General features: G+C 42.0%; 1 protein-coding gene across 8 annotated transcripts in view; it reads left to right on the top strand.

Moving 5' to 3' along the window:
* ydjc (YdjC chitooligosaccharide deacetylase homolog) overlaps nt 1-24,661 on the top strand; it is a 121,326-nt gene that overhangs the window by 75,035 nt on the left and 21,630 nt on the right. The gene's annotated exons all lie outside the window — the stretch shown is intronic.

Raw genomic sequence — 24,661 nt, 5'->3', positions numbered from 1 at the left:
TTAGGAGAGGATTAATACTATTGTATACCTGTTGCCGTCTCGCTCCCTTCATGGGGTCCCGTTGCAGATACACAAACGTACAGACTGTACGGTTATTCTAGCATCTGCTCTACAACAAAATAAATATACCAAATAACATCGTAAAATCCGGACTATTAGCCACACCGGATTATAAGCCGCACCAGCTAAAATTGGGGGATATTTTAGTTTTTTTCTTATATACGCTGCACCGGACTATAAGCCGCACGTGCACACGCGTTTTTTTTTTTTACAAAGAAAGACTTTTTAAAGTTTTAATAACATACTTTAACATGTCTTTCTAAACATTGCCTGTGACACAGCAGTAGTACCGCAGCAACAAGGAAGTGTGCACGCGAGTTATTAACAAAGAAAGACTGGACACAGAAAGCTTTTTTAAAGTTTTAATAACATACCTTAACATTTCTTTCCAACGCGAGTTATTAACAAAGAAAGACTGGACACAGAAAGCTTTTTTAATGTTTTAATAACATACCTTAACATTTAACACAAGACTAACAGGGCTGGATTAAAAAAAAACATACCCGGTAAAAGTCGCGGCGGTAACACAGCAGCAACACGGTAGTACAGCACCAACAGGGCTCGTTAAAAAACATACCAGTAAATGTAAAAAAAGAGCTTCATCGTCTTCATCTTCCTCCTGTGCAATGGCGAAGCCTTCCTCCTCAGCGTCCGATTGGAATAGCGTTAGATATCCTTCGCCTCACTCAGTCTCTCTTTCGTCGTCGCTTTTATGGATTTCTTCGAGTGTGATGAGGGTCTGTTCATGGTAATTTTATTCATGCACGAAGCGCTAAATTACATTAAACTAGCGAGCGACACGTTTCGCTCCAGAGTCGACGGGACCACGAAATAAAGACAAGGGTGACGCAACCGTGTTGACAAACTAGCAAGTATTCTTCGGCGCATTATCTCTTCTTCGTCTGTCTCACTCTTGCTTCCTGCTAGAGCGCCCCGGAGGCCGTAAAAAACTATTTTCCCTTTACGATCCTAACACACCCTACTCTAAACAGGAAAGTCCCACACGTGTAAACTGTCCCACCGGAACTCTATAACGTGAATTTAGGTTCCGGGTGAATTAACGGCGCCATTTAAGCCTCGGGGTTCAAATTAACCTTCTGAATAAAATGCATTAAATGTTCACGTTCATTACAACTTGGTTTTGGTGAGCAAAATGTCAGAAGAATTGAATTTAAATGCTGATTGATTGGGTTTTAATGGTCCAAACAGCGCCACTGCTTTGTGTAATCTCTGAATCACATGGGAGAGTAAGAGAAAGGGTTTAGAGCCCTAGCGTGCATTCCTACTAAAGCTCATAATAGTCACAAGCAACACAGCCAGAATAAGCAGCAGCCATAGTAGTGTTTCAAAATAGTATTTTTGTTGTTGTTGTTTTTTTCTTCAAGATACCGCAGTGTATAAAAGTGAAAAAGTTTTAAAACCCTAAGTTTTAAAATAAAAGTTTTTTATTGCCATTCTTCACGTCCTGAGTGTTGTTAGTCACCTAAATGTTGAACAGAGGGTGTGTTTTATCGAAGTCAAATAACTTGTTTGGCACGCTCAAACATCCATCCATCCATTTTCTGAACCGCTTAGTCCCCACAGGGGTCGCGGGCGTGCTGGAGCCTATCCCAGCCGTCATCGGGCAGTAGGCGGGGGACACCCTGAACCGGTTGCCAGCCAATCGCAGGGCACACAGAGACAAACAACCATTTGCACTCGCACTCATACCTAGGGACAATTTGGAGTCTTCAATCGGCCTACCAAGCATGTTTTTGGGATGTGGGAGGAAACCGGAGTGCCTGGTGAAAACCCACGCGGGCCCGGGGAGAACATGCAAACTCCACACAGGGACGTTCTACCCAGTGCGCCACCGAGCCGCCACGCTCAAACATGGCGAATAAAAAACTCTTGAATCTTGAATCTTTAAGTGATCAAGTCATCACAAAAATCACGAAGAAATCCTTATATAAGCCGCACCTGAGTATAAGCCGCAGGGTTCAAAATTTTGGAAAAAAATCGCGGCTTATAGTCCGGAATTTACGGTAATGACTTAACATGAAGCTGAGATACATTGATCTCAGTATATACAAGTACTATGTAAGTAAGATGGTAATGTTGCATCTTTTTTTCTTCCAAACAGCTCTTCAGATTTTTTGTTTCTTAAATCAAAATAAAATTGCCTAATTTATTGATTGTAAAAGGTAAGATCATGTGTGTACCAATGCAAAAACAACTAGAGCTGTGAGCACCAATAGACACTTTTGTACCCACTCATTTGCACCCACCCACGTGTTAAATGCTACCATATAATATATTGACTCAGCGCCATCTACGGGTTAACTCGAATACTGCGTTTTTTTAATGCATTGGATAGTAGATGTTTTATGCAATTGCTCACAAAATATCAAGCTTGGGAATGATTTTATTGAGGCATAATTGCCAGCAGATGTCAACAGTGCCTTGTATCAGAGCCAACAGTTCGGTTAAGCCCACATTGCAGGATGTAGTCTAGTTATGGGAAGTTATAGAATAAATTATACAGTGCGATTACAAAATTGCACATAAGAGGCAGAGCCATTCTTCTGACTTAAAGCTTCCATATCACGTCTATAAATTCTTCCGTTTTACATTTTACTCATTCAGTTGTGGTCTATATAAAGTGGAACAGCGAAGCTTTTGTCTGAATTTCTCGTTTTGATAACATCACAGGTCCCTCTGAGGTGTGGCTCAGAGCAAGCCATTTTGGTGCGGTCTCTTTAAATCTAAATGAGATACTTCACTTCACACTCCCTTCAGGCCGCGAGATATACACCCCCCTTTCCGGTTGGACGTATTTGTAGTTTTTTAGCCGAGGTAGTGTTTACTTGCTCCACAAACTGATTGATTTGATTGATTCAAGATTCAAGAGTTTTTTATTTGCCATGTTTGAGCGTGCCAAACAAGGAATTTGACTTCGGTAAATCACACCCTCTGTTCAACATTTAGGTGACTAACAACACTCAGGACATGTGAAAAATGGCAATTATTCTCAAACATCCCCTGATCTTAAACTCCCAAAAGGGCAAGATTAAAAGATGTCAACGACAGAAGACTTGTCCATACATACATAACACGTCACAAAATAAATCCCCTCACAATATTTATCAACACATGTAAACAAGCACCGCAGTCAAGTTAACCAGTAAGCTAATGCTAGCATTTATTTATTTTATCTGTTTATTGTTATTCTATATGTGGTATAACTGGATCTACTACATTTTGCTCAGAAGACTGTTTATGCCATCATGTTGCAAAAGCATGACTTCCATGAGTTCTGAATACAATGTTTTGCAAATCAGTCATTAACACATATTGATATTTTGACATTTATACTGTATTACATATTACGGAAAGAAAAGGAAGGAAAAAGTCATTCATGGCTCTTCTGGGGTTCAAAAAAGTTTACCGTTTCTTTCCGTGTATAGTGCGCCCCAATGTATAATACGCACCCTAAAAATGGCATGCTGATGCTGGAAAAAAGCCTGTACCCATGTATAATACGCACCCAATTTTATTTTTATTTTTTTTTTTTTTTTAAGTCCCAATGATCGTCACACACGCAGGGAGGCAATGGGTCCCATTTTTATAGTCTTTGGTATGGTCTTAACTAGGCTGGATGTAATTTTTTTGTCGGCGTGATTTCTCCGAGTGCCCGTAAACGCACCACCGCGCTCCGTGCGCGCATGTGAAAAAGGGGTGCGGACGTGAAAAAGGCGGCTCTGTATGGGAGAGACGTTGAAGAGGAATAAAAACACCCTTGGAAACCAAAACTTGCCCCTCGTCGTGACTCGGAGCCGCAACAAATGTTTCGGATTTGTGTAGGGTACATTGTGACAGACCGCAAACGAGCAGGTGATCGAGCAAGCGTCTGATACGAGAGCATTGCGGTCGTATGGAGCGTGTTTGAAGTGAACAGCAGAGACGAAAGGAACAAGGCAAAGTGTTGTGAAATAAAATATTACCTGTAATACGCATTTTGTTATTTGCTAATTGAAACTGCAAATTAAACTGTAAATTGAAACTAATAGGTGGAGAACTGAACTCTTGCTCTTTATATAGCTGACGTGTCTTGCGCATCTGTTCTGCGCATCTGTAATGGCGGCTTCCGTATGACGTCCGGTCCGCGATGCAGATTAAACAACAAACAATATTTGACAATAACACACCATCAAGGATTGCACCATCGCATCAAACGATGTGTCATCAATTATGAATTTTACTAAGTGTGTTGGGCAGGATGGCTGAATGCGATGCGCGATTGACAACAAGAAGAAAGGTGATTTCAAGTTTTATTTCGAGGGAGATTTGTCATGTCTCGTCCCCAGTTTTGCTATGTGTCTAGGTTGCCATAGTTTCTGTTCGCGTCGCCCCTCTCTTCCTGTGTCACCTCAATCGATGTAACGTGTTTTGTATTTAAGTCCTGTCTGCCCCTCGCTCACCGTCGGATCATTGCATGTGTTACTGTCATGATGTCTGTTTGGTTTCTGTTCCTGTCTTTGGTAATGTCACCCTGTCTTTTTGTTCCACGACTTTGTCGGTCAGTCCTGTTGTTGGTTTTGTTGTACCATGACTTTCTTTAAACAAAAAATAAATAAATAAATAAATAAAAATTAAAAAAAAATTGTACCCATGTATAATGCGCACCCCAGATTTTAGGACAATAAATTAGTTATATTTTGCACACTATACACGGAAAAAAACGGTATTTCGGAACTCTGATTTGAAAATTAATAAATATCTATCTTTTCACATACCCGTTACATATTTTGGTAGAACAGTCGTAATTTCTGGCTATTTTCTCTGGTGGTTTTAGGAACAATCTTCCAACTTTTTCGGTGCCCTCTGTTGACATATGTGCACAATCAAACTTTTCACCTAGCAGGTGCAATCCCATTCATATAAAAGTTGTCATGATGACAGAAGTTTTAGAAACAAAGGCAACCCAAAATTAGGTGACCGCTTTTTTTGAGTTGAGTTTGAGTTTATTCACGCAATATCCAAGACATACAACATGATACAACAAACAGTATTACACAGTCGGATGGGTGAAATGTCACCCCAAGCAAGCTATTTAAAGGTTTTAATAGGGGGCCCGGTTTCCCATAAGTATCAGATAGTGGCCAGATATCCTAACATTATGGACAACATACAGATATATAATAGACAATAACAATAAACACACAATAAGGTACAACACACAATAAACATACGACAAGTAATAGAAATCAGTATTCTGGTTACACTGGATTTGATGTGAAGTACATTAGCAATTAATAAATTAACAACAGGACACAGGTGTTCATGCGATTAATAATCAGCACATTAAACATACATTGATAGGAGTTGATTTTTTAGATTTGCCTTGAAGATGGATTGAAACATTTTTAGTGTTTCGTCAAGCTCGTTCTAAATTTGTGGCCCTCTGCACACAATGCTAAAGCTTGTAGATTTTAGTTTCCGTTTTTTCCCAATGATTAGATTGCTATTCCTGATGGTGTGGGTGTGGCTGGGAGTACAGATTGGGATAACTTGACAGAGTTTATGGTTCCGTTTATGGACAGTCTGATACATAACGCTAGCATTCTGGAAATAGTTGTGTTCAACAAGCCTCAGAAGATTGTGTCGGTGGAAGATTGTTTTAGTGGGGGCGTTAAACTCAGACCATGTTACGGCACATACGACCTTTTCTGAAGTATCTCAAGCTTTTTAAAATGGGTTGGAGATGTTTTACACCATATAATATTGCAATATTTTAAATGAGTTTCAAATAAGGATTTGTACAGAATAAGAAGGGCAGTGAGTGGGAGATAAGTCAAAGTCAAAGTCTGCTTTATTGTCAACATCTTCACATGCCGAGACACACAAAGACATCGAAATTACGTTTTCTCTATCCCACGGTGACAAGACATATTACACGATAGACACACAAGTAAACAACGCAATATAAAAAACAAGAAGGCACGAACAATAAATAAGAGTAACAATAAATAATAAATGAATAGATAACACAACGAATAAAAGCCAGTGTGCATACAGACAGTAAAAGTACAGGACGCTACGCAGAACGGGGAAGCAAGTTCAGGATCCTGACTGCCTGGAGTATGAAGCTGTTTGAGAGTCTGGTGGTGCGGGAGCGCAGGCTTCTGTACCTCTTCCCAGAGGGCAGAAGCTCGAACAAAGAGTGAGCGGGGTGACTCACATCACTCACAATCGTGGTCGCCTTGCGGGTGAGATGGGAGGTGTAAATGTCCTTCAAGGAGGGGAACGAAGCACCAATAATCTTACCAGCCGTGTTCACTATGCGCTGCAGGGCCTTCAAGTTGTAGTCAGTGCAGCCGCCACCCCAAACAGCAATACAGCTGGAGAGGACGCTCTCAATGGTGCCGCGGTAAAATGTAGTCATGACGGCCGGAGGGGCGCTCGCTCGCCTGAGTTTCTGCAGGAAGTACAGGCGGCGCTGGGCTTTCTTTGTCAGTGATGCGGTGTTGGTGGACCAGGAGAGATCCTCACTGATGTGCACCCCCAGGAACTTGGCGCTGCTCACTCTCTCCACCACAGCACCGTCGATGGTCAGCGGCAGGTGTTGGGTGTGACCCTTCCGGAAGTCCACAACAATCTCCTTGGTCTTGTCGACGTTCAGCAGGAGGTTGTTGTCCCTGCACCACGTGGTCAGAAGGTCAACCTCCAGCCTGTATTGAGTCTCGTCTCCCTTGGTGATGATACCATCAGTCGTGTCGTCAGCACACTTCACTATACGGTTGTCGCTGTAGGTTGCAGTGCAGTCATGCGTCAGGAGGGTGAAGAGCAGCGGATTGAGCACACAGCCTTGGGGGGCCCCCGTGCTCAGCGTGATGCTGGCGGAGATTTTGTCGCCAACACGTACTACTTGTGGCCTCTGACAGAGGAAGTCCAGTAGCCAGTTGCAGAGGCAGGTACTGAGGCCCAGCTTGTCAAGTTTGCTGATGAGACGTTGTGGCACAATGGTGTTGAAGGCATAACTGAAGTCCACAAACAGCAATCTCACATACGAGTCCCTTCTCTCCAGGTGGGTGAGGGCCGAGTGGAGGGCAGAACAGATGGCATCCTCAGAGGACCGTTTGGCTCGGTACGCAAACTGGAAGGGGTCAATGGTGGGGGGAGAACGGATCGGATGTGCTCCATGACAAGCCGCTCAAAGTACTTCATGATGATGGGCGTAAGTGCCACGGGGCGGTAGTCATTGAAGCAGGACGGAGCAGGTTTCTTCGGCACAGGTACGATGGTGGCAGCTTTGAAACATGACGGGACGATGGCCTGCTGCAGGGAAGTGTTAAAGATGTCTGTGAAGTCATCCGTCAGCTCACCAGCGCAGTCCTTCAGCGCACGACCCGGGATGTTGTCAGGGCCCGCCGCCTTACGGATGTTGATAGCGGCAAGCGCCCTCCTCACGCTGTCGGCGGAGAGGCACAGGGGCAGCTCGTGTGAAGGGGGAGTGGCCTTCAGCGGGCAAGTGCTGTTCTGAGCGTCGAAGCGAGCAAAGAAGCGGTTGAGGTCATTGAGCAGACGGACATCGCCCTCACAGCTCTGCGGCGCGGGCTTGTAATCCGTGATGGTCTGAAGGCCCTGCCAAAGGCTCCGTGCGTCCCTGCTGTCCTTGAAGTGGGCGGTAATTTTGCACGAGAACGCCCTCTTTGCATCTTTGATGCCCCGGGACAGGTCAGCCCTCACAGTCCTGAAGCCAGCCTCATCCCCCGCTCTAAAGGCTTTGTCCCTGGCCCTCAGCAGCCTGAAGACAGCCCCCGTCAGCCATGGCTTCCGGTTAGCCCGAGTGACGATGGATTTCGAGTGAGTCACATCATCAATGCACTTCCTGATGTAGAAGGAAACAGAGTCAGTATACTCCTCAATGTCTGTCTGATCGTCGTAAGTGGCAGCCCTCCTAAACATGTCCCAGTCAGTAGAGCCAAAGCAGTCACGAAGCGCATCAGAGGCACCCTCAGGCCACACCCGTACCCGCTTTTGAACCGGTCTGGATGCTCTCACAATTTGTCTGTATGCGGGCAAAAGCATAACAGTGATATGGTCAGAAAGGCCAAGATGGGGGGGAGGGCGGCTTTGAAAGCTCCTTTATGCGAAGAGTAGACCAGGTCCAGGAAGCTGTTGCCACGCGTAGGAAAATTAACATGCTGGTGAAGCCTCGGAAAAACAGACTTCAGGTTAGCATGATTAAAATCCCCAGCGAAGATGGTGAAACCGTCAGGGTGCGCTGTCTCTTGTTCACTGACAGCCTGGTACAGTTCACTAAGAGCCGCGATCCTGTCGCCTTCGATGTTGGAAGGCGGGATGTAAACCGCGACGAGCAGAATCGCGGTAAATTCCCTTGGCAGGTAAAAAGGATGGCACTTAATGATCACGAACTCCGCCAGTGGCGAGCAGTGCTTGCATACCACTACAGAGTCCCGGCACCATTCGTCACGGATGTAGACGCAAATTCCACCTCCACGAGATTTCCCCCATTGTACAATGGCCCGGTCCGCCCGATAGCACGCTAGCCGCTCCAGATGTACAGCAGAGTCCGGAGTGTTGACAGTCAACCAAGTCTCCGTGAACACGAGCACACAGCAGTCCCGCACTGTCCGGTTTGCAGATCGCAGCAAGCGAATGTAATCCATTTTGTTGTCCAGCGATCGAACATTCGCCAGAAGAATGGAGGGCACAGCAGGGTTGGCCGCCAGCCTGGCCCGGACGCCCCCGCGTTTGCCCCTCTTCAGCCTCCTCGCACACCGCTTTCGACGCTTCCCAACCGGGGGAGGAATAGCAGACGAGCCCGGCGACGCTTCAGGACGTATCAGGCCGAGCTCCTTTAATAGTCCCGCATCACAGTCCAGAACTCGACAAAACTCGCTTTGGCCGATGTCAAGCAGAACCTGCCTGCCGTACTTGTAGTACGACTCAGTACGACGAGACGAACAAAAAAAACTGCCTGACAAACACTCATTAGACGGATAAAACACCGTTTGGGCGGGACAGAGAGAGGTCGCTGCGTATGCACGCGCCGCCATCTTGAAAAGTTTCAATGTCTCAATTTGAAGAACAAAGCAGCATATTTAGACAGTTTGATTGTGAGATCATCAATATCTCTTTTAAAGTTCAAGAACTCGTCAATGTGGATCCCCAGGAATTTAGTAGAGCTGACTCTTTCGATGTTGTGTCCGTTGATTTTTATGCAAATTTGGTCAATGTCCTTTTTTTTATGGGAGCGAAATACGATGTGGTTTGTTTTATTGACATTTAGGGAGAGTTTGTTGCATTTAAACCATATGTTTATTTTTTCTAACTCACTAGTATTTATAATTTGTTCGTGTATTTGGATTTTTGTGGGAAAAAAACAAGTTTGTATCGTCAGCAAATACTGTTATTTTCGGACTATAAGTCGCGTTTTTTTTCATAGTTTGGGTGGGGGGGCGACTTATAATAAGGAGCGACTTACCGTTTTTTTCTGTGTATAGTGCGCCCCCATGTATAATACGCACCCTAAAAATGGCATGCTGATGCTGGAAAAAAGCCTGTACCCATGTATAATACGCACCCAATTTTTCTTTTTTTTTTTTTATGGAATTTTTCTTTTTTTTTTTTTTTTTTTTTTTAAGTTCCAATGATCGTCACACACGCAGGGAGGCAATGGGTCCCATTTTTATAGTCTTTGGTATGGTCTTAACTAGGCTGGATGTAATTTTTTTTTGTTGGCGTTGATTTCTCCGACTGCCCATGAAGGCACCACCGCGTTCAGTGCAGACATGTGAAAAAAGCGTGCGGACGTGAAAAAGGCGCCTCTGTATGGGAGACGTTGAAGAGGAATAAAAACACCCTTGGAAACCAAAACTTGCCCCTCGTCGTGACTCGGAGCCGCAACAAATGTTTCGGATTTGTGTAGGGTACATTGTGACAGACAGCAAACGAGCAGGTGATCGAGCAAGCCTTGTCTGATACGAGAGCATTGCGCTCGTATGGAGCGTGTTTGAAGTGAACAGCAGAGACGAAAGGAACAAGGCAAAGTGTTGTGAAATAAAATATGACCGACCTGTAATACGCATTTTGTTATTTGCTGATTGTATTAAACTATCACATTCATTGTCAGTCAAAAAGAGAAGAGGACTATATTGCTGAAGCCTTCGCTGTATCAAATTGATTTTTAGTCTTATGTTTGACTCATTGACGTCAAATTGGCGCGCAGCTGCCCTATTGCCTAATTCTTCTGCCACTTCGATGACTTTCTTTCGAAATGCTACAGTATAACTTGCTCTCTTATCCATTCTGATGAAACTGCTAATTAAACCGAACTCTCGCTAATTAGTAAATAGCTGACGTGTCTTGCGCATCGGTTCTGCGCAGCTGACCCATAGTGCGCATGCGCAGTCATACCGCTTCCGCATGATGTCCGGTCCGCGATGGAGATTAAAAAACAAACAATATTTGACAATAACACACCATCAAGGATTGCACCATCGCATCAAACGATGTGTCATCAATTATGGATTTTTTTGACAAAGTGTGTTGGGACAGGATGGCTGAATGCGATGCGCGATTGACAACAAACAAGAAGAAAGGCGATTACAAGTTTTATTTCGGGGGAGATTTGTCATGTCTCGTCCCCAGTTTTGCTATGTGTCTAGGTTGCCATAGTTTCTGTTCGCGTCGCCCCTCTCTTCCTGTGTCACCTCAATCGATGTAACGTGTTTTGTATTTACTAAGTCCTGTCTGCCCCTCGCTCACCGTCGGATCATTGCATGTGTTACTGTCATGATGTATGTTTGCTTTCTGTTCCTGTCTTTGGTAATGTCACCCTGTCTTTTTGTTCCACAACTTTGTCGGTCAGTCCTGTTGTTGGTTTTGTTTTCTAAAAAAAAAAAAAAAAAAAAAAAAATTAAAAAGAAAAAAAATTTAAAACATTTTTGTACCCATGTATAATGCGCACCCCAGATTTTAGGACAATAAATTCGTTAAATTTTGCGCACTATACACGGAAAAAAACGGTATGTGTTTTTTTTTCAAAAGATTTCCCCCCCAAAAAAGAAGTGAAACAGCGATGTAGCAAGGGATTACTGTAATTTGAATTTCAAGTGACGTCAGCAACGCGACGCGGCGGTTGTTTACGTAAAGGACAGAGATTGATCACGGGATGACCAAGGGCCCCACGTACTACCGGCATCATTAGCGGCTTTGTTTCCAAGTAACACGGCGGACAAAGAGTTTGAAGGATTTAAGGATTTGGAGTGACACAGAAGGTTTGAAAAAATATTATGGCTTTTACCCACGCCCGGTCCTACCCGGAGCTCTCTTTCACCTCGGTGGATTGAAGTCGGGGGCCGGCGCTCGGATGGGTGGCTGTCCAGGGACGGTGGATGGGGCTCGGACATGGCTTTTACGCACGCCCGGTCCTACTCTACCGAGCTCTCTTTCACCTCCGTGGATGGAAGTCGAGGGCCGGCGCTCCGCCCGGTGGCTGTCCGGGGACGGTGGATGGGGCTCGGTCATGGCTTTTACGCACGCCCGGTCCTATTCTATGGATCTCTCTTCCACTTCCGTGGCTGGAAATCCACGCCGCCACACGCCTGGAAGTTTGTTTTGTTAAATAAAGAGCCGTTTACCAAACCCACGTCTTTCCTTGAACTTTGTTAACACGACAATATAGTTATATGGTAGATCAGTGGAATAACGACAAGGATGACGTCAGGGCGCACGCGCGGCGTTATTGACGAAAGACGAGGAATTTCAACGATGGATTTAATGATTTAGAGTTCACAGATGGCTTGATAATACTATTGCTTATATAATAGTTATTTGATATCTAATTTTTATATCGTTATATGGGCCTGTGCAAGCGCCGTCAGCTTGGTTGTCGACAAAGGACGATCGATGGATTTTGTCAGATTTAATTCGCTGACTAAATAACTGTTAAGAGAAGAGCAACAGCAAACAAACCAAAGTGAGACAGAATATTAAGTCTTTTCTCGCGAGGAGTGCAGTACAGATAGCTTACAACAATCTCACTACACTAAATATCTATATGCACTCCCGCTCTTTTTATTTGGATTTGCCCTACCCACAATCGTGAGACAAAAGCCCCTAAAAGGGAGGGGGAAAGCATGTGGGCTTTGCCTCGTAAGGAAAAATCACTAGGTGTTTACATACTGATAAGAACATCTGGGAAGAGGAGTTTGAGTGGACTGGATATAGAAGAGAAAACCTTTGACCTCTAGTTAAAACATAGCAGGGGAAGTTTTACGACATTGTGTAGGATGGGACAAGCTAGGTTATTTAATACTGGTTATATACATTCCAACCTAATCCTACGATCAAGATTGTTAGGAAAACCCTGACAATGATGGTCACTTGTAAGTTCACTGGGGGTGCAAGACAGCGATGAGGCATGTTGATTCTCAAAATGGTCTTTGTTAAAAAGGAACTGTCTCGGTAGATGTCTTCTGACGAGACATAGTACACAATAGACATACAAGTAAACGACACAATATAACAACAAGAAGGCACAAACAATAAATAATAAGAGTGATGAATAAATAATAAATAAACAAATAACACAATAAATAAGAGGAGCAAAACGGAGCCAGTGTGCATACAATTATTTCTTTACATAACGTTTCTGCCACTGTTAAGGCATTCAGTGTTTTTGGTGAAGCCAATTCAAACCATTTTGAGAATGCATCTATTATGACCAGGCATTATAACCCTGTGGATTGTGTTTAGCACATGTTAAACAAGCTCTAAAATTTTTTTTTTTTATAAATGTTTTGAATCTGAATCAAATTCATATGTTGTATAAAGCTGACTGAACTGCCCCGTTGTATTACTACATATGATTTCATCTTCATTTAATTTGACACACCATTCAAAATGCTTCACAGTGTCCCAGTGCACACATGTTTTGCGTGTGTAACTGGTTGTCTCAACCCGTGTTCCTCATCCTAATTTTTCCTCCTTCAAGGTGTCAAACCAATCAAAATAAAAGATAAAAACCAACAAAATAACCGCCAGTAAATTAATATAATAGTCAATTGTTGTTGTTTCTTAACTTTAACTAACTCTGTTAGAAAAATGTATATATATGTTGTCATGCGTTCTTTAATCAATGCCTTACTGCAATATTACTGCAATATATGCTTGCTGTTTGGCCTTGCTGTTTTTATGATGTACCACAGAAGGACAGTTCCTTTCTAACAAAGACCACTTTGTTAGACAACATGCCTCATTGCTGTCCTGCACCCCAGATGAACCTCCAAGTGACCATTAAAGTCAGGGTTTTTCCTAACTATCTTTATCGTAGGATTAGGTTGGAATGTATATAACCAGTAATAAATAACTTAGCTTGTTGCATCCTACACAATGTCGTAAAACTTCCCTTGCTATGTTTTAACTAAAGGTCAAAGGTTTTTTCTTTTGTATCCAGTCCACTCAAACTCCTCTTCCCAGATGTTCTTATCAGTATGTAAACACCTAGTGTCTCACACTGTGGGTAGGGCAAATCCAAATAAAAAGAGCAGGAGTGCCTACAGATTTTTAGTGTGTGTAGAGATTGTCTCAAGCTATCTGTACTGCACTCCTCGCGAGAAAAGACTTAATATTCTGTCTCACTTGTTGTTTGTTTGCTGTTTCTCTTCTATTCACTTATTCAGTCAGCAAAATAAACCTGACAGAAATTGGGGGCTCGTTCCGGGATCTCAACACGCCCTGAACGGTTCCAGCGGGCTCTTCGACGCAGGTGACAATCCTCAGCCGAGGTAAACAAAAGCCCTTTGACGGGACTGTCTCGATCAGTCCGGCTGGACACCGGGAGGGTTGACGAGATCTTCAGAGGAAGAGAATCAGCAGACCGTGAGTAGGAATATTAATTATACTAAATAGAAACAGTTAAATTCCGCAGGGGCGGATGTGGAGCTCCCTAACGTTTTATGTTAGTTAAATTCCGCAGCAGGAGGGGCAGACTCCTCTGTTCTTAAAAAAAAACGCGCGTGGTATGCTTGTGAACGGTTTGACTGAGAGTGATCTCATTTGAGCTCTCCTCTTAAATAGTAAGCAAAAGTCCCTACCCCGACATGAACTAAAATGCAAAGATTGGAAAATAATTGAAAGGCAGGATCCCAACCGATTAAAAAAAGATTTCGATAAATGGGTTAAAAAATATAAATTTGAGGGACAACCAAATTATTAGGACTTAGAGGTGCCATAAACGAAACAACATAAATAAATCTTAAAGAAATTAAAGAAGGCATCTGATGATGTAGTGTTTTGGGAGAGAGAGAGAAAGAGAGAGAGAAAGAGAGAGAGAAAGAGAGAGAGACAGAGAGAGAGACAGAGAGAGAGACAGAGAGAGAGAGAAAGAGAGAAGGAAAGAGAGAGAGCTCAGAAAGCACTGTATTGCAGGTAGGAAGATGATGAGACTGGGCCTAACAGTAGGCAGGCAAGAGAAAACCAAAATTTACAGAGTTAGAGAAGAAGGGAGAAGTCTAGAGAAAGTAGAGAAGCACGTAGAGAAAACACATGCTACAAATTCAAAACTAAAGATCATAGCGGGAGGAATACATAAATCACGCCCTCCATGCAGAAAGAGTAGTAATAGACAAACAAAAACGAAAACAAATGAAAGCTTCAAAAAACACTTTTTTGGTAGACCAGGATAGTGACACTTTTTACCAAAATGCAGGCAGAGGACAGAAAGGCCAGAGAGGGCGAGCAATACCCAACAGAGAAGGCTTTAGCGGCTGAGGAAGAGGAGTTGTGCAACCTCCAATAGAATGCTGGAGTTGCGGAGAAAACGGTCACATGGCACGTGACTGCACAAATTAACAGAAACGCTATGACTAGGCCAAAATCAAATCAGATCAGGTTTCCATGTAATGAAGTGGGATCCTGGCTGCCAAAATTAAGGAGAAATTAGCTTAAATATAAGGAGATATTTATGTTAAAATGATAAAGTAAGATAAAGAAACATTGAAGTTAAAATTTGCTAAATAAATAGAAAAGAATTACAAATAGCTTCTAAAAGTGAAATAGAGAATAAATCAGACAAGTAATACGAGCAAAAAGGTGTTCTTAGTGCTTCAATGTGTTCTTATATGTTGTGCGTCATCCTTTTGTGCTGGTGTGTGTGTGCGTGTGCGCGCAGAGGATCCTCATGAATGGGTGTGTGTATGAGTGCGAGTGAGATGTGTGTTCTATGGAAGAAATCAGTAATGGAGAATGTTCTGGAGGCTGTTGAGCAATACTAGGGAAATTGAGAAGTGGATGATGGTGTGTTTATGTTGGTTGGAGAAACTGAGATGAGCAAGGTGTGTGCAATAGAGAAAATAAGGCGTGTGTGGCAGAGAGTTACAAGAACGGTGGCTTGATAGGATGGGAATAAGAGACAGCAAATGTTGTGTAGAAGACTGAAAGATGTTGAAGGTGAACATGATGGGGGAGGGCAACAGCAAAGTTGGCCTGCCCTTTGAGAAGGTGAAACTGATAAGCGTGCCTGCGCTCGCGCGTTGTCGCGGGGCGGGGCTGTCCGCGTGGGCCTTTGCTATGCTCGTGTGGGCGGTGGGCCGACATCATGGTTGTTGCAGGAAATGGCCAGCCTGTGACCAATCAACATTGATGCTGCCCCCCCCCCCCCCCCCTTCGCACGAGGGGTGCTATGGCTGCGGGCAGGGCAGGGACAGTGTGATTTTCTCAGAGTGATGCTTGAGGAAGATGTGACAATACATATTTGCATGAAGGATAAAAGTCACTGATGAGAAAACAAAAGTATAACCAAAACGTCAAAATAGAGGATGACGTTTGCGCAGCGTTGTTTGTTTGTATTGTTTGTGAGCTGTGTCTCTCCTGTAAGTTTTTGTGTTGTCTGTGTGCTGTCAGTGTTATGTGTTAAAATTGGCTAATGTAGGTGCACAAAAGAATTTGCTAGATTGTAGTCTATATGATTTGCACCGCAAAACAAAAGCAATTTTGTGAAAATAAGAAGAAAAGAAAGGCAAGCAATTTTTTGTGGGCAGGAACTGGTCCACACTGCATTAATGCCTATCCCTGATGAAACCAAATTTGAGAGATGGAAAGAACTTGCTTTCTGGAATTGGATGAAGCAAAATTATTAAATAACAACATTTCAAAGCTAAATTTAGAAGAAATAGTCAATTGGTTGTGTAAAGACTACACAAGCTTTTACATTTGAGGATAAGAGAGTGATTGAGTTAGTTAAAGTTAAGAAACAACAAGAATTGTCTATTATATTAATTTACTGGCGGTTATTTTGTTAGTTTTTATCTTTATCTTGATTGGTTTGACACCTGGAGGGAGGAAAGATTAGGATGTGGAACACGGGTTGAGACAACCAGTTACACACGCAAAACATGTGTGCACTGGGACACTGAGAAGCATTTTGAAAGGTGTGTCAAAATTAAATGAAGATGAAATCATATGTAGTAATACAACGCTTTACTACATATGGATTCTCTAAATCGTACAATTGAGTAAAATAAAACATACTTTTTGACTTTTGTTCAAATTACTAAGATTCTTGGGATAAACGATGAGAACCTGATTGAAAAGAAACTACAAGAAACTACAACTAAGCTAGTTGTGGAAGGACTCCAATTGCCACGACAAATAGCTATGTGCACGTGTGCAGGGCACGCACGAGACTGATAAGGTGTCAAGAGGTAACAAGCTTGCAGACGGAACCGCATAGCTGCAGTGCAAAAGACTCTTCGAATTTTATACACACAAGAAGCGGATTGAATTACTGAAACATTTTTAAAGATGTGCAGCGACAAAGTCCATAGATTGAAATTCAATCATGGACAAAAAGAGGGGCAAGAGTAGAGAATGGCATCTATAAATGACCAGAAGACAGACCTATCCTACCAAAGAACCTATACCAATTGGCAGCAATATTGAGCCATAGTGCGTGTCACATGGCTCAAGAGGAGGGATAGTGGGGCAGGTCAGTCAGCTTTATACAACATACGGATTTGATTCATATTCAAAACATTTAAAATAAAAATAAATAAAACAATTGTAGAGCTTGTTTAACATGTGCTAAACACAATCCACAGGGTTATAATGCCTGGTCATAATAGATGCATTCTCAAACTGGTTTGATTTGGTTTAAACAAAAACACTGAATGCCTTAACAGTGGCAAAACCGTTATGTAAAAATAATAATAATACCGAGATATGGGATTTTGAAAATTAATCCTCGTGACAGAACTGGTATAAAGTGTGCATGGGAAAAATGGAAGATCATGGACAAAATGTTTAGATCTGGTCAAACTGTACATAAATATTACAAGTACTGTGGGTTTAACCCCGTATGAAAAATTGTTTGGGCGATATAGATTACCATGTTTTAAAACCAAGTGGGAAACTAAGGATGATTTAAATTTGGCATTTACATTTTATATTTATAATTAATATTTTAAAGGCAAAAAGAACAAAGCACGTTCTCATTAAGAGCAGTGAAAACAAAACACTGGTGTTCTTCCAAGGGGGAAGGGCCACATTGAATATTGATAATTACGTCAACTGCCATTAAAATAGCAGAAAGGCCAGTTGAGGTGGTCCTAGCAAATTAAAAAAGGGTAATTTCTTTTGAGGTAACGTTCAATCGGGAAAAAGTGACCCAAAGGGAGCCTTACCTCTTAGAGAAATGCCGGGAACAAGAAAATGGAACAATGACGTTATTGCATGTAAGGTGGCTATCTTTGTTGCCACTTTGTTAACTTCAGCAATATGGTATTTGTGGGAACTAAGTCATAATGAGTAGGGTAGAGATGAGTGAACAACTTATATTGATCACTCCAAAAATTATTTTTAATTATGCTGCATTGTAGCAATTTAAAAGATCAATTTGACCTTTGCAGGATGATCTGCTGTGTCAGATCTGGACTGCCATGAGAGTATGATGTTTATATGTATACTTTGTCAACAACCGCTGTAGATGTTAACGAATGGGATGAATATATCTAAAGTGAATGTGGATAATTTGTTTCAGGTAACTAGTATAAGAATTAACTGCTAAACGAAACAATTGATTGCTAATGGCAAAACAAGCTGTAAAGACAATTGAATACGTCATGTGTATGGGTTTGCGACCATTGCTTTATGTTCTACCGTCACCATTGATCAAAGATCGTGTGAAGTCTATCACGTCGATTGGATTGTAAGATGTGTGACAGAGCATTCTATATAGTAATATCCATTGAAGAAAGAAAAAAGAAGCCATTGCTTTCATAGAATGTAGTTAAGCTAAATTGTATATGTATCAACATCCCAAGATCTGAAAAAAGAAAAGAAAAAAAAGCTGGTAAAAACCAAAATATCTTTGAATTTGACAGACCGATGATGATCTGACCGAAATTGATGCAATTGGTGTTCCCGGAGGAGTGCCGGATAAGTGTAAGCTGGTGAATCAGATAGCTGGTTTTGAATCCACCCTGTGTTGGTGGTGTACTCTTAACAAAAATGTTGACAGGATCAACTACATCCATTACAACGTGCAGAGGCTTGGAAATTGGACCGAGGCGGGTTTCAGGGCGGTCCACTCCCAACTGGCCGCTACTTCCCTCATGGCTTTCCAGAACCGAATGGCCCTTGACATGCTACTCTCAAAAGAGGGTGGTGTCTGCGCCATGTTTGGTGAGCAATGCTGCACATTTATTCCAAATGGTACTGCCGCTGATGGAAGCCTGTCCCAGGCCCTTGAGGGCCTGAGGACCTTGAGGGCCTGAGGACCTGGAATGGGAAAATGAAGGAACACAGTGGAGTGAACACGGAGGTTTGGAACGACTGGCTAAACGTGTTCGGAAAGTAGCGTACCCTGGTGTCCTCGGTCCTAGTCTCCCTTGCCGTTTTTTTCTGCTGTTTTGACCTTGTGTGGATGTTGTTGTATTCCGTGTCTACGGTCTCTAATTAACAGGTTAATTACAACTGCTATCTCTCCAGCAGCTGAGACTTTTCCGTTGCTCCAAGGGGAAGACTTTGCGACTGACGAGGGTTGTCGCTCTGGCGATGGCCCCATCTGTGAAGCTCCTGTGGTAAACCTGTCCGATTTGTTTCCCGACTCTGACATTGATTATTAAGGTTCAATCTCCTCCCGGGTTTAAATTTGTTCTTATGAATCGTGATCCTACGACTGAAATTTTTTTTGAAATGGCCGCTTTTAGGTGATAAGATGGTCTCTGAGAACTTATGATAAACAGGAGGGAATTGTTAGAAAAATGTATATATATGTTATCATGCGTTCTCTAATCAATGCCTTACTGCAATATTACTGCGATATATGCTTGCTGTTTGGCCTTGCTGTTTTTATGATGTACCACAGAAGGACAGTTCCTTTCTAACAAAGACCACTTTGTTAGACAACATGCCTCATTGCTGTCCTGCACCCCAGATGAACCTCCAAGTGACCATTAAAGTCAGGATTTTTCCTAACTATCTTTATCGTAGGATTAGGTTGGAATGTATATAACCAGTAATAAATAACTTAGCTTGTTGCATCCTACACAATGTCGTAAAACTTCCCTTGCTATGTTTTAACTAAAGGTCAAAGGTTTTTTCTTTTGTATCCAGTCCACTCAAACTCCTCTTCAGAGATTTTCTTATCAGTATGTAAACACCTAGTGTCTCACACTGTGGGTAGGGCAAATCCAAATAAAAAGAGCGGGAGTGCCTACAGATTTTTAGTATGTGTAGAGATTGTCTCAAGCTATCTGTACTGCACTCCTCGCGAGAAAAGACTTAATATTCTGTCTCACTTTTGGTTTGTTTGCTGTTGCTCTTCTATTCACTTATTCAGTCAGCAAAATAAACCTGACAAACTCAATCACTCTCTTATTCTCAAATGTAAAAACTTGTGTAGTCTTGACACAACCAATCGACTATTTCTTCTAAATTTAGCTTTGAAATGTTATTTAATAATTTTGCTTCATCCAATTCCAGAAAGCAAGTTCTCTCCATCTCTTAAATTTTGTTTCATTAGGGCTAGGCATTAATGCAGTGTGGACTTTCTGCCCACAAAAAAAATTGCTTGCCTTTCTTTTCTTCTTATTTTCACAAAATTGCTTTTGTTTTGCGGTGCAAAATCTTTTGTGCGCCTACATTAGCCAATTTTAACACATAACACTGATAGCACACAGACAACACAAAAACTTACAGCAGAGACACAGTTCACAAACAATACCAACACACAACGCTGCGCAAACGTCATCCTCTGTTTTGACGTTTTGGTTATACTTTCTTTTTTCATCAGTGCCTTTTATCCTTCATGCAAATATTGCCACGTCTTCCTTAAGCATCACCTTGCTTCAAATATTCAAACATTCTCTGAGAAACTCACACTTTCCCTGCTTCGCCCGCAGCCATAGCACCCCTCGTGCGAGGGGGGGCGCAGCATCAATGTTGATTGGTCACAGGCTGGCCATTTCCTGCAACAACCATGATGCCGGCCCACCGCCCACACGAGCATAGCAAAGGCCCACGCGCACAGCCCCGCCCCGCGACAACGCGCGAGCGCAGGCACGCTTATCAGTCCCACCTTCTCAAAGGGCAGGCCAACTTTGCTGTTGCACCCTTCATCATTATCACATTCTTTCACTGTCTTCTACACAACATTTGCCGTCTCTTATTCTCGTCCTATCAAGCCACCGTTCTAGTCAGTTCCTGCCACACACGTCTTATTTTCTCTATTGCCACCCACTGCTCATCTCAGTTTCTCCAACCAACTTAAACACATCATCGTCCACTTCTCAATTTCCCTATTATCGCTTCAACAGCCCCCTGAACATTCTCCATTACTGATTTCTTCCATAGGACACACACCTCACTCGCACTCATACACACACCCATTCATGAGGATCCTCTGCGCGCACACGCACACACACTAGGACAAAAGGATGACGCACAACATATAGAACACACATCAATCCCACTAACACACCTTTTTGTTCGTCTTACTTTTCTGATTTATTCTCTATTTCACTTTTAGAAGCTATTTGTAATTCTTTTCCATTTATTTTTCTAAATTTTGGAGTTGGTAGTTTGAATGGCACCTACAGTGTCCTAAAACCAACTTTATTCACAGGACAGTGGTTAAAAATTCGATGTGTGGTAAGTCTCCTTTCACCTCCCCGAAGGAGAGTTCTTGCCTCTGCACCCACACAAAGCCACTGTTCACAATCCTGTGTGTTTATATAGAGGAGCGTTCAAATGAGAGTACTCTCAGTTAAACCATACACAAGCATACCACGCGCGTTTTTTAGGAATAACTGAAGAGTCCGCACTCCTGCTGCGGAATTTAACTAACTTAAAGGTTAGGGGGCTCCACACCGGCCCTGCGGAATTTAACTGTTTCAAATTGCACTTGATAGGGTCTAGAATTCTCAAGGTTTTAAGTGACCTCTTGTCACTGCTCGTTTTAAGTGACCTCTTGTCACAGCTCATTCATTCCTTTTTAGTAGAATTAATATTTTTACTCATGGTCTGCTGATTCTCCTCCTCGGAAGATCTCGTCAACCCTCCCGGTGTCCAGCCGGACTGATCGAGACAGTCCCGTCAAAGGGCGTTTGTTTACCTCGGCCGAGGATTTTCGCCTGCGTCGAAGAGCCCGCTGGACCCGCCAGGTGTGTCGAGATCACGGACGAGCCCCCGATTTCTGTCAGGTTTAATTTGCTGACTGTAACTGTTAAGAGAAGAGCAACAGCAAACAAACCACAAGTGAGACAGAATATTAGGTCTTTTCTCGCGAGGAGTGCAGTACAGATAGCTTACAACAATCTCACTACACTAAATATCTGTATGCACTCCCGCTCTTTTTATTTGGATTTGCCCTATCCACAATCGTGAGACAAAAGCCCCTAAAAGGGAGGGGGAAAGCATGTGGGCTTTGCCTCGTAAGGAAAAATCACTAGGTGTTTACATACTGATAAGAACATCTGGGAAGAGGAGTTTGAGTGGACTGGATACAGAAGAGAAAACCTTTGACCTCTAGTTAAAACATAGCAGGGGAAGTTTTACGACATTGTGTAGGATGGGACAAGCTAGGTTATTTATTACTGGTTATATACATTCCAACGTAATCCTACGATCAAGATAGTTAGGAAAACCCTGACAATGATGGTCACTTGTAGGTTCACTGGAGGGCCAAGACAGCCATGAGGCATGTTGATTCTCAAAATGGTCTTTGTTAAAAAGGAACTGTCTCGGTAGATGTCTTCTTTAAGCTCTCCTGACCCAGCCGTAACCTTTCTCTTCTGTGGTACATCATAAAAACAGCAAGGCCAAACAGCAAGCATATATTGCAGTAATATTGCGGTAAAGCATTGATTAGAGAACGCATGATAACATATGTATACATTTTTCACACAGATTTAATGATTTGGAGTGACACAGATGGTTTGATAACATTATTGCTTATATAATAGTTATTTGATATATTATTTATGTTTCGTTATATGGGCCTGTGGAATATTTTGAAGTGCAAGCGCCGTCAGCGGCGCGCACGCATTGTTGACAAAGGACGATCGATGGATTTAATGAATTGGAGTGACAGATGGTTTTATTAACGTGTTATTTATGTAATAGTTTTTTGAATAACTCTGAATTTTACGTCAGGCCGTTCTCAGCTCTTCGTTTGTGTTTATGTCACGTTAGCATACCTATTGTTTAGCCTATTGTTGCTCGTTCATGACTGTTCTTGGTGTTGGATTTTGTCGAACAAATTGCCCCCCAAAATGCGATTTATACTCCGGAGCGACTTATATATGTTTTTTTTTCACATTTTTGGGCATTTTATGGCTGATGCGACTTGTACTCGGGAGCGACATAGTCCGAAAATTACGGTAATACTTTATGTAGTATGGATGAAGTATTAACAATGTCATTTATGTACAAGATGAAGAGGAGCGGCCCTAAGATGGACCCTTGGGGAACTCCATGATTGATGGGTTTGTATGAAGATTTATGGTTGTTAATAGAAACATATTGATGTCTTCCAAACAAGTAGCTGCGGAACCAGTCTAACGCCAGGCCTCTAATACCATAGTGTTGTAATTTATTTACAAGAATGTCAATCATAATGGTATCAAAAGTTTTAGACAAGTCCAGAAAAATCCCAATACCATATTCACTTTTGTCAAGTCAAGTACTGCCATATATAAAGTGTTTTCCTTTCTGAATCCATACTGGGATGGGGCAATGATGTTTAGTTTGTTTAGATAGCTGTTAAGTTTATTGTAAACTACTCTTTCCAAAACCTTGGAAAGAGTAGGCAAAATTGATATTGATCTGTAAGATCGTTTTTGTCTCCCGATTTAAAGACCGGTGTGATACGTGCTATTTTTGCCATTTGTGGCACTACTCCAGAGGGTAGACAGATTGATGCAATGTGTAAGAGGTGCAGTTATTACTAAATTGGAGATGCGTTTCAGAAATTTACTTGATATACCATCTGCTCCAGCTGAGTTTGAATTCTTCATATTCATGATTATTTTATACACTTCATCGCAGTTAGTTGGATTCAGGAAGAAAGAACCCAGGTAATTACCTGATAGGTAGTCTTTAAACGAGGCATCCTGAGGCTGACTGATTTTACTGGATATGTTGCTGCCAATGGAGACAAAGTAATTATTGAATTCATCGGCAAGACTGCTGTTTTTGGTGATGTTGCTTGTATTATTATCATGGTCAGGGAATACAGGAGTTTTTTGGCTTCTGTTCAAGACCTTGTTCAGTACAAGAAATCTTGGAATCACCATGTCATTTGTTTATCAAGTCGGCAAAATGATTACTCTTCCGCTTTCTGATAATATGTGTAAGTTTATTTCTATAATATATGCATTTTTATTATTATGGTTAGGTTTATTTATGTATCTTTTATATAATTTATTTTTATGCTTAATAGACTTTAATATGTATGCCCTTAGTGATCCATGGATTTTGAGTACCGTAATTTCGGACTATAAGTCGCTCCGGAGTATCAGTCGCATCAGCCATAAAATGCCCAAAAATGTGAAAAAAGACATATATAAGTCGCTCCGGAGTATAAGTCGCATTTTGGGGGGCAATTTATTCAACAAAATTCAACACCAAGAACAGACATGAACGAGCAATAACAGGCTAAACGATACGGTATGCTAACGTGACAAACACAAACGAGGAGCTGAGAACGGGCCTGGTGTAACATTCAGTTATTTTAAAAAAATTATTACATAACTAACACGTTTATAAAACCATCTGTGTCACTCCAATTCATTAAATCCATCGATCGTCCTTTGTCAACAATGCCGTGTGCCGCGCCGCAGTTCAAATTATTCCACAGGCCCATACAACGATATATAAACTATATTTTAAAAAACTATCACATAAACAACAATATTATCAAACCATTTGTGTCACTCCAGATCATTAAATCCATCGATCACATTTCTCATCCTTTATGTCATCCTGATGACAGAGGACATGTCCAGAGGATATAGCGCTTTAAAGTGTTAATTATTTGATTTGATTTTTTCTCTCTATTTTTCATGTTTTGAATATGTTCAAGATAAAGATA

This window comes from Syngnathus typhle, linkage group LG5 (assembly GCF_033458585.1).
Source record: "Syngnathus typhle isolate RoL2023-S1 ecotype Sweden linkage group LG5, RoL_Styp_1.0, whole genome shotgun sequence".
Classification (NCBI taxonomy): Eukaryota; Metazoa; Chordata; class Actinopteri; order Syngnathiformes; family Syngnathidae; genus Syngnathus; species Syngnathus typhle.
This window is presented reverse-complemented; position numbering and strand designations above follow the sequence as displayed.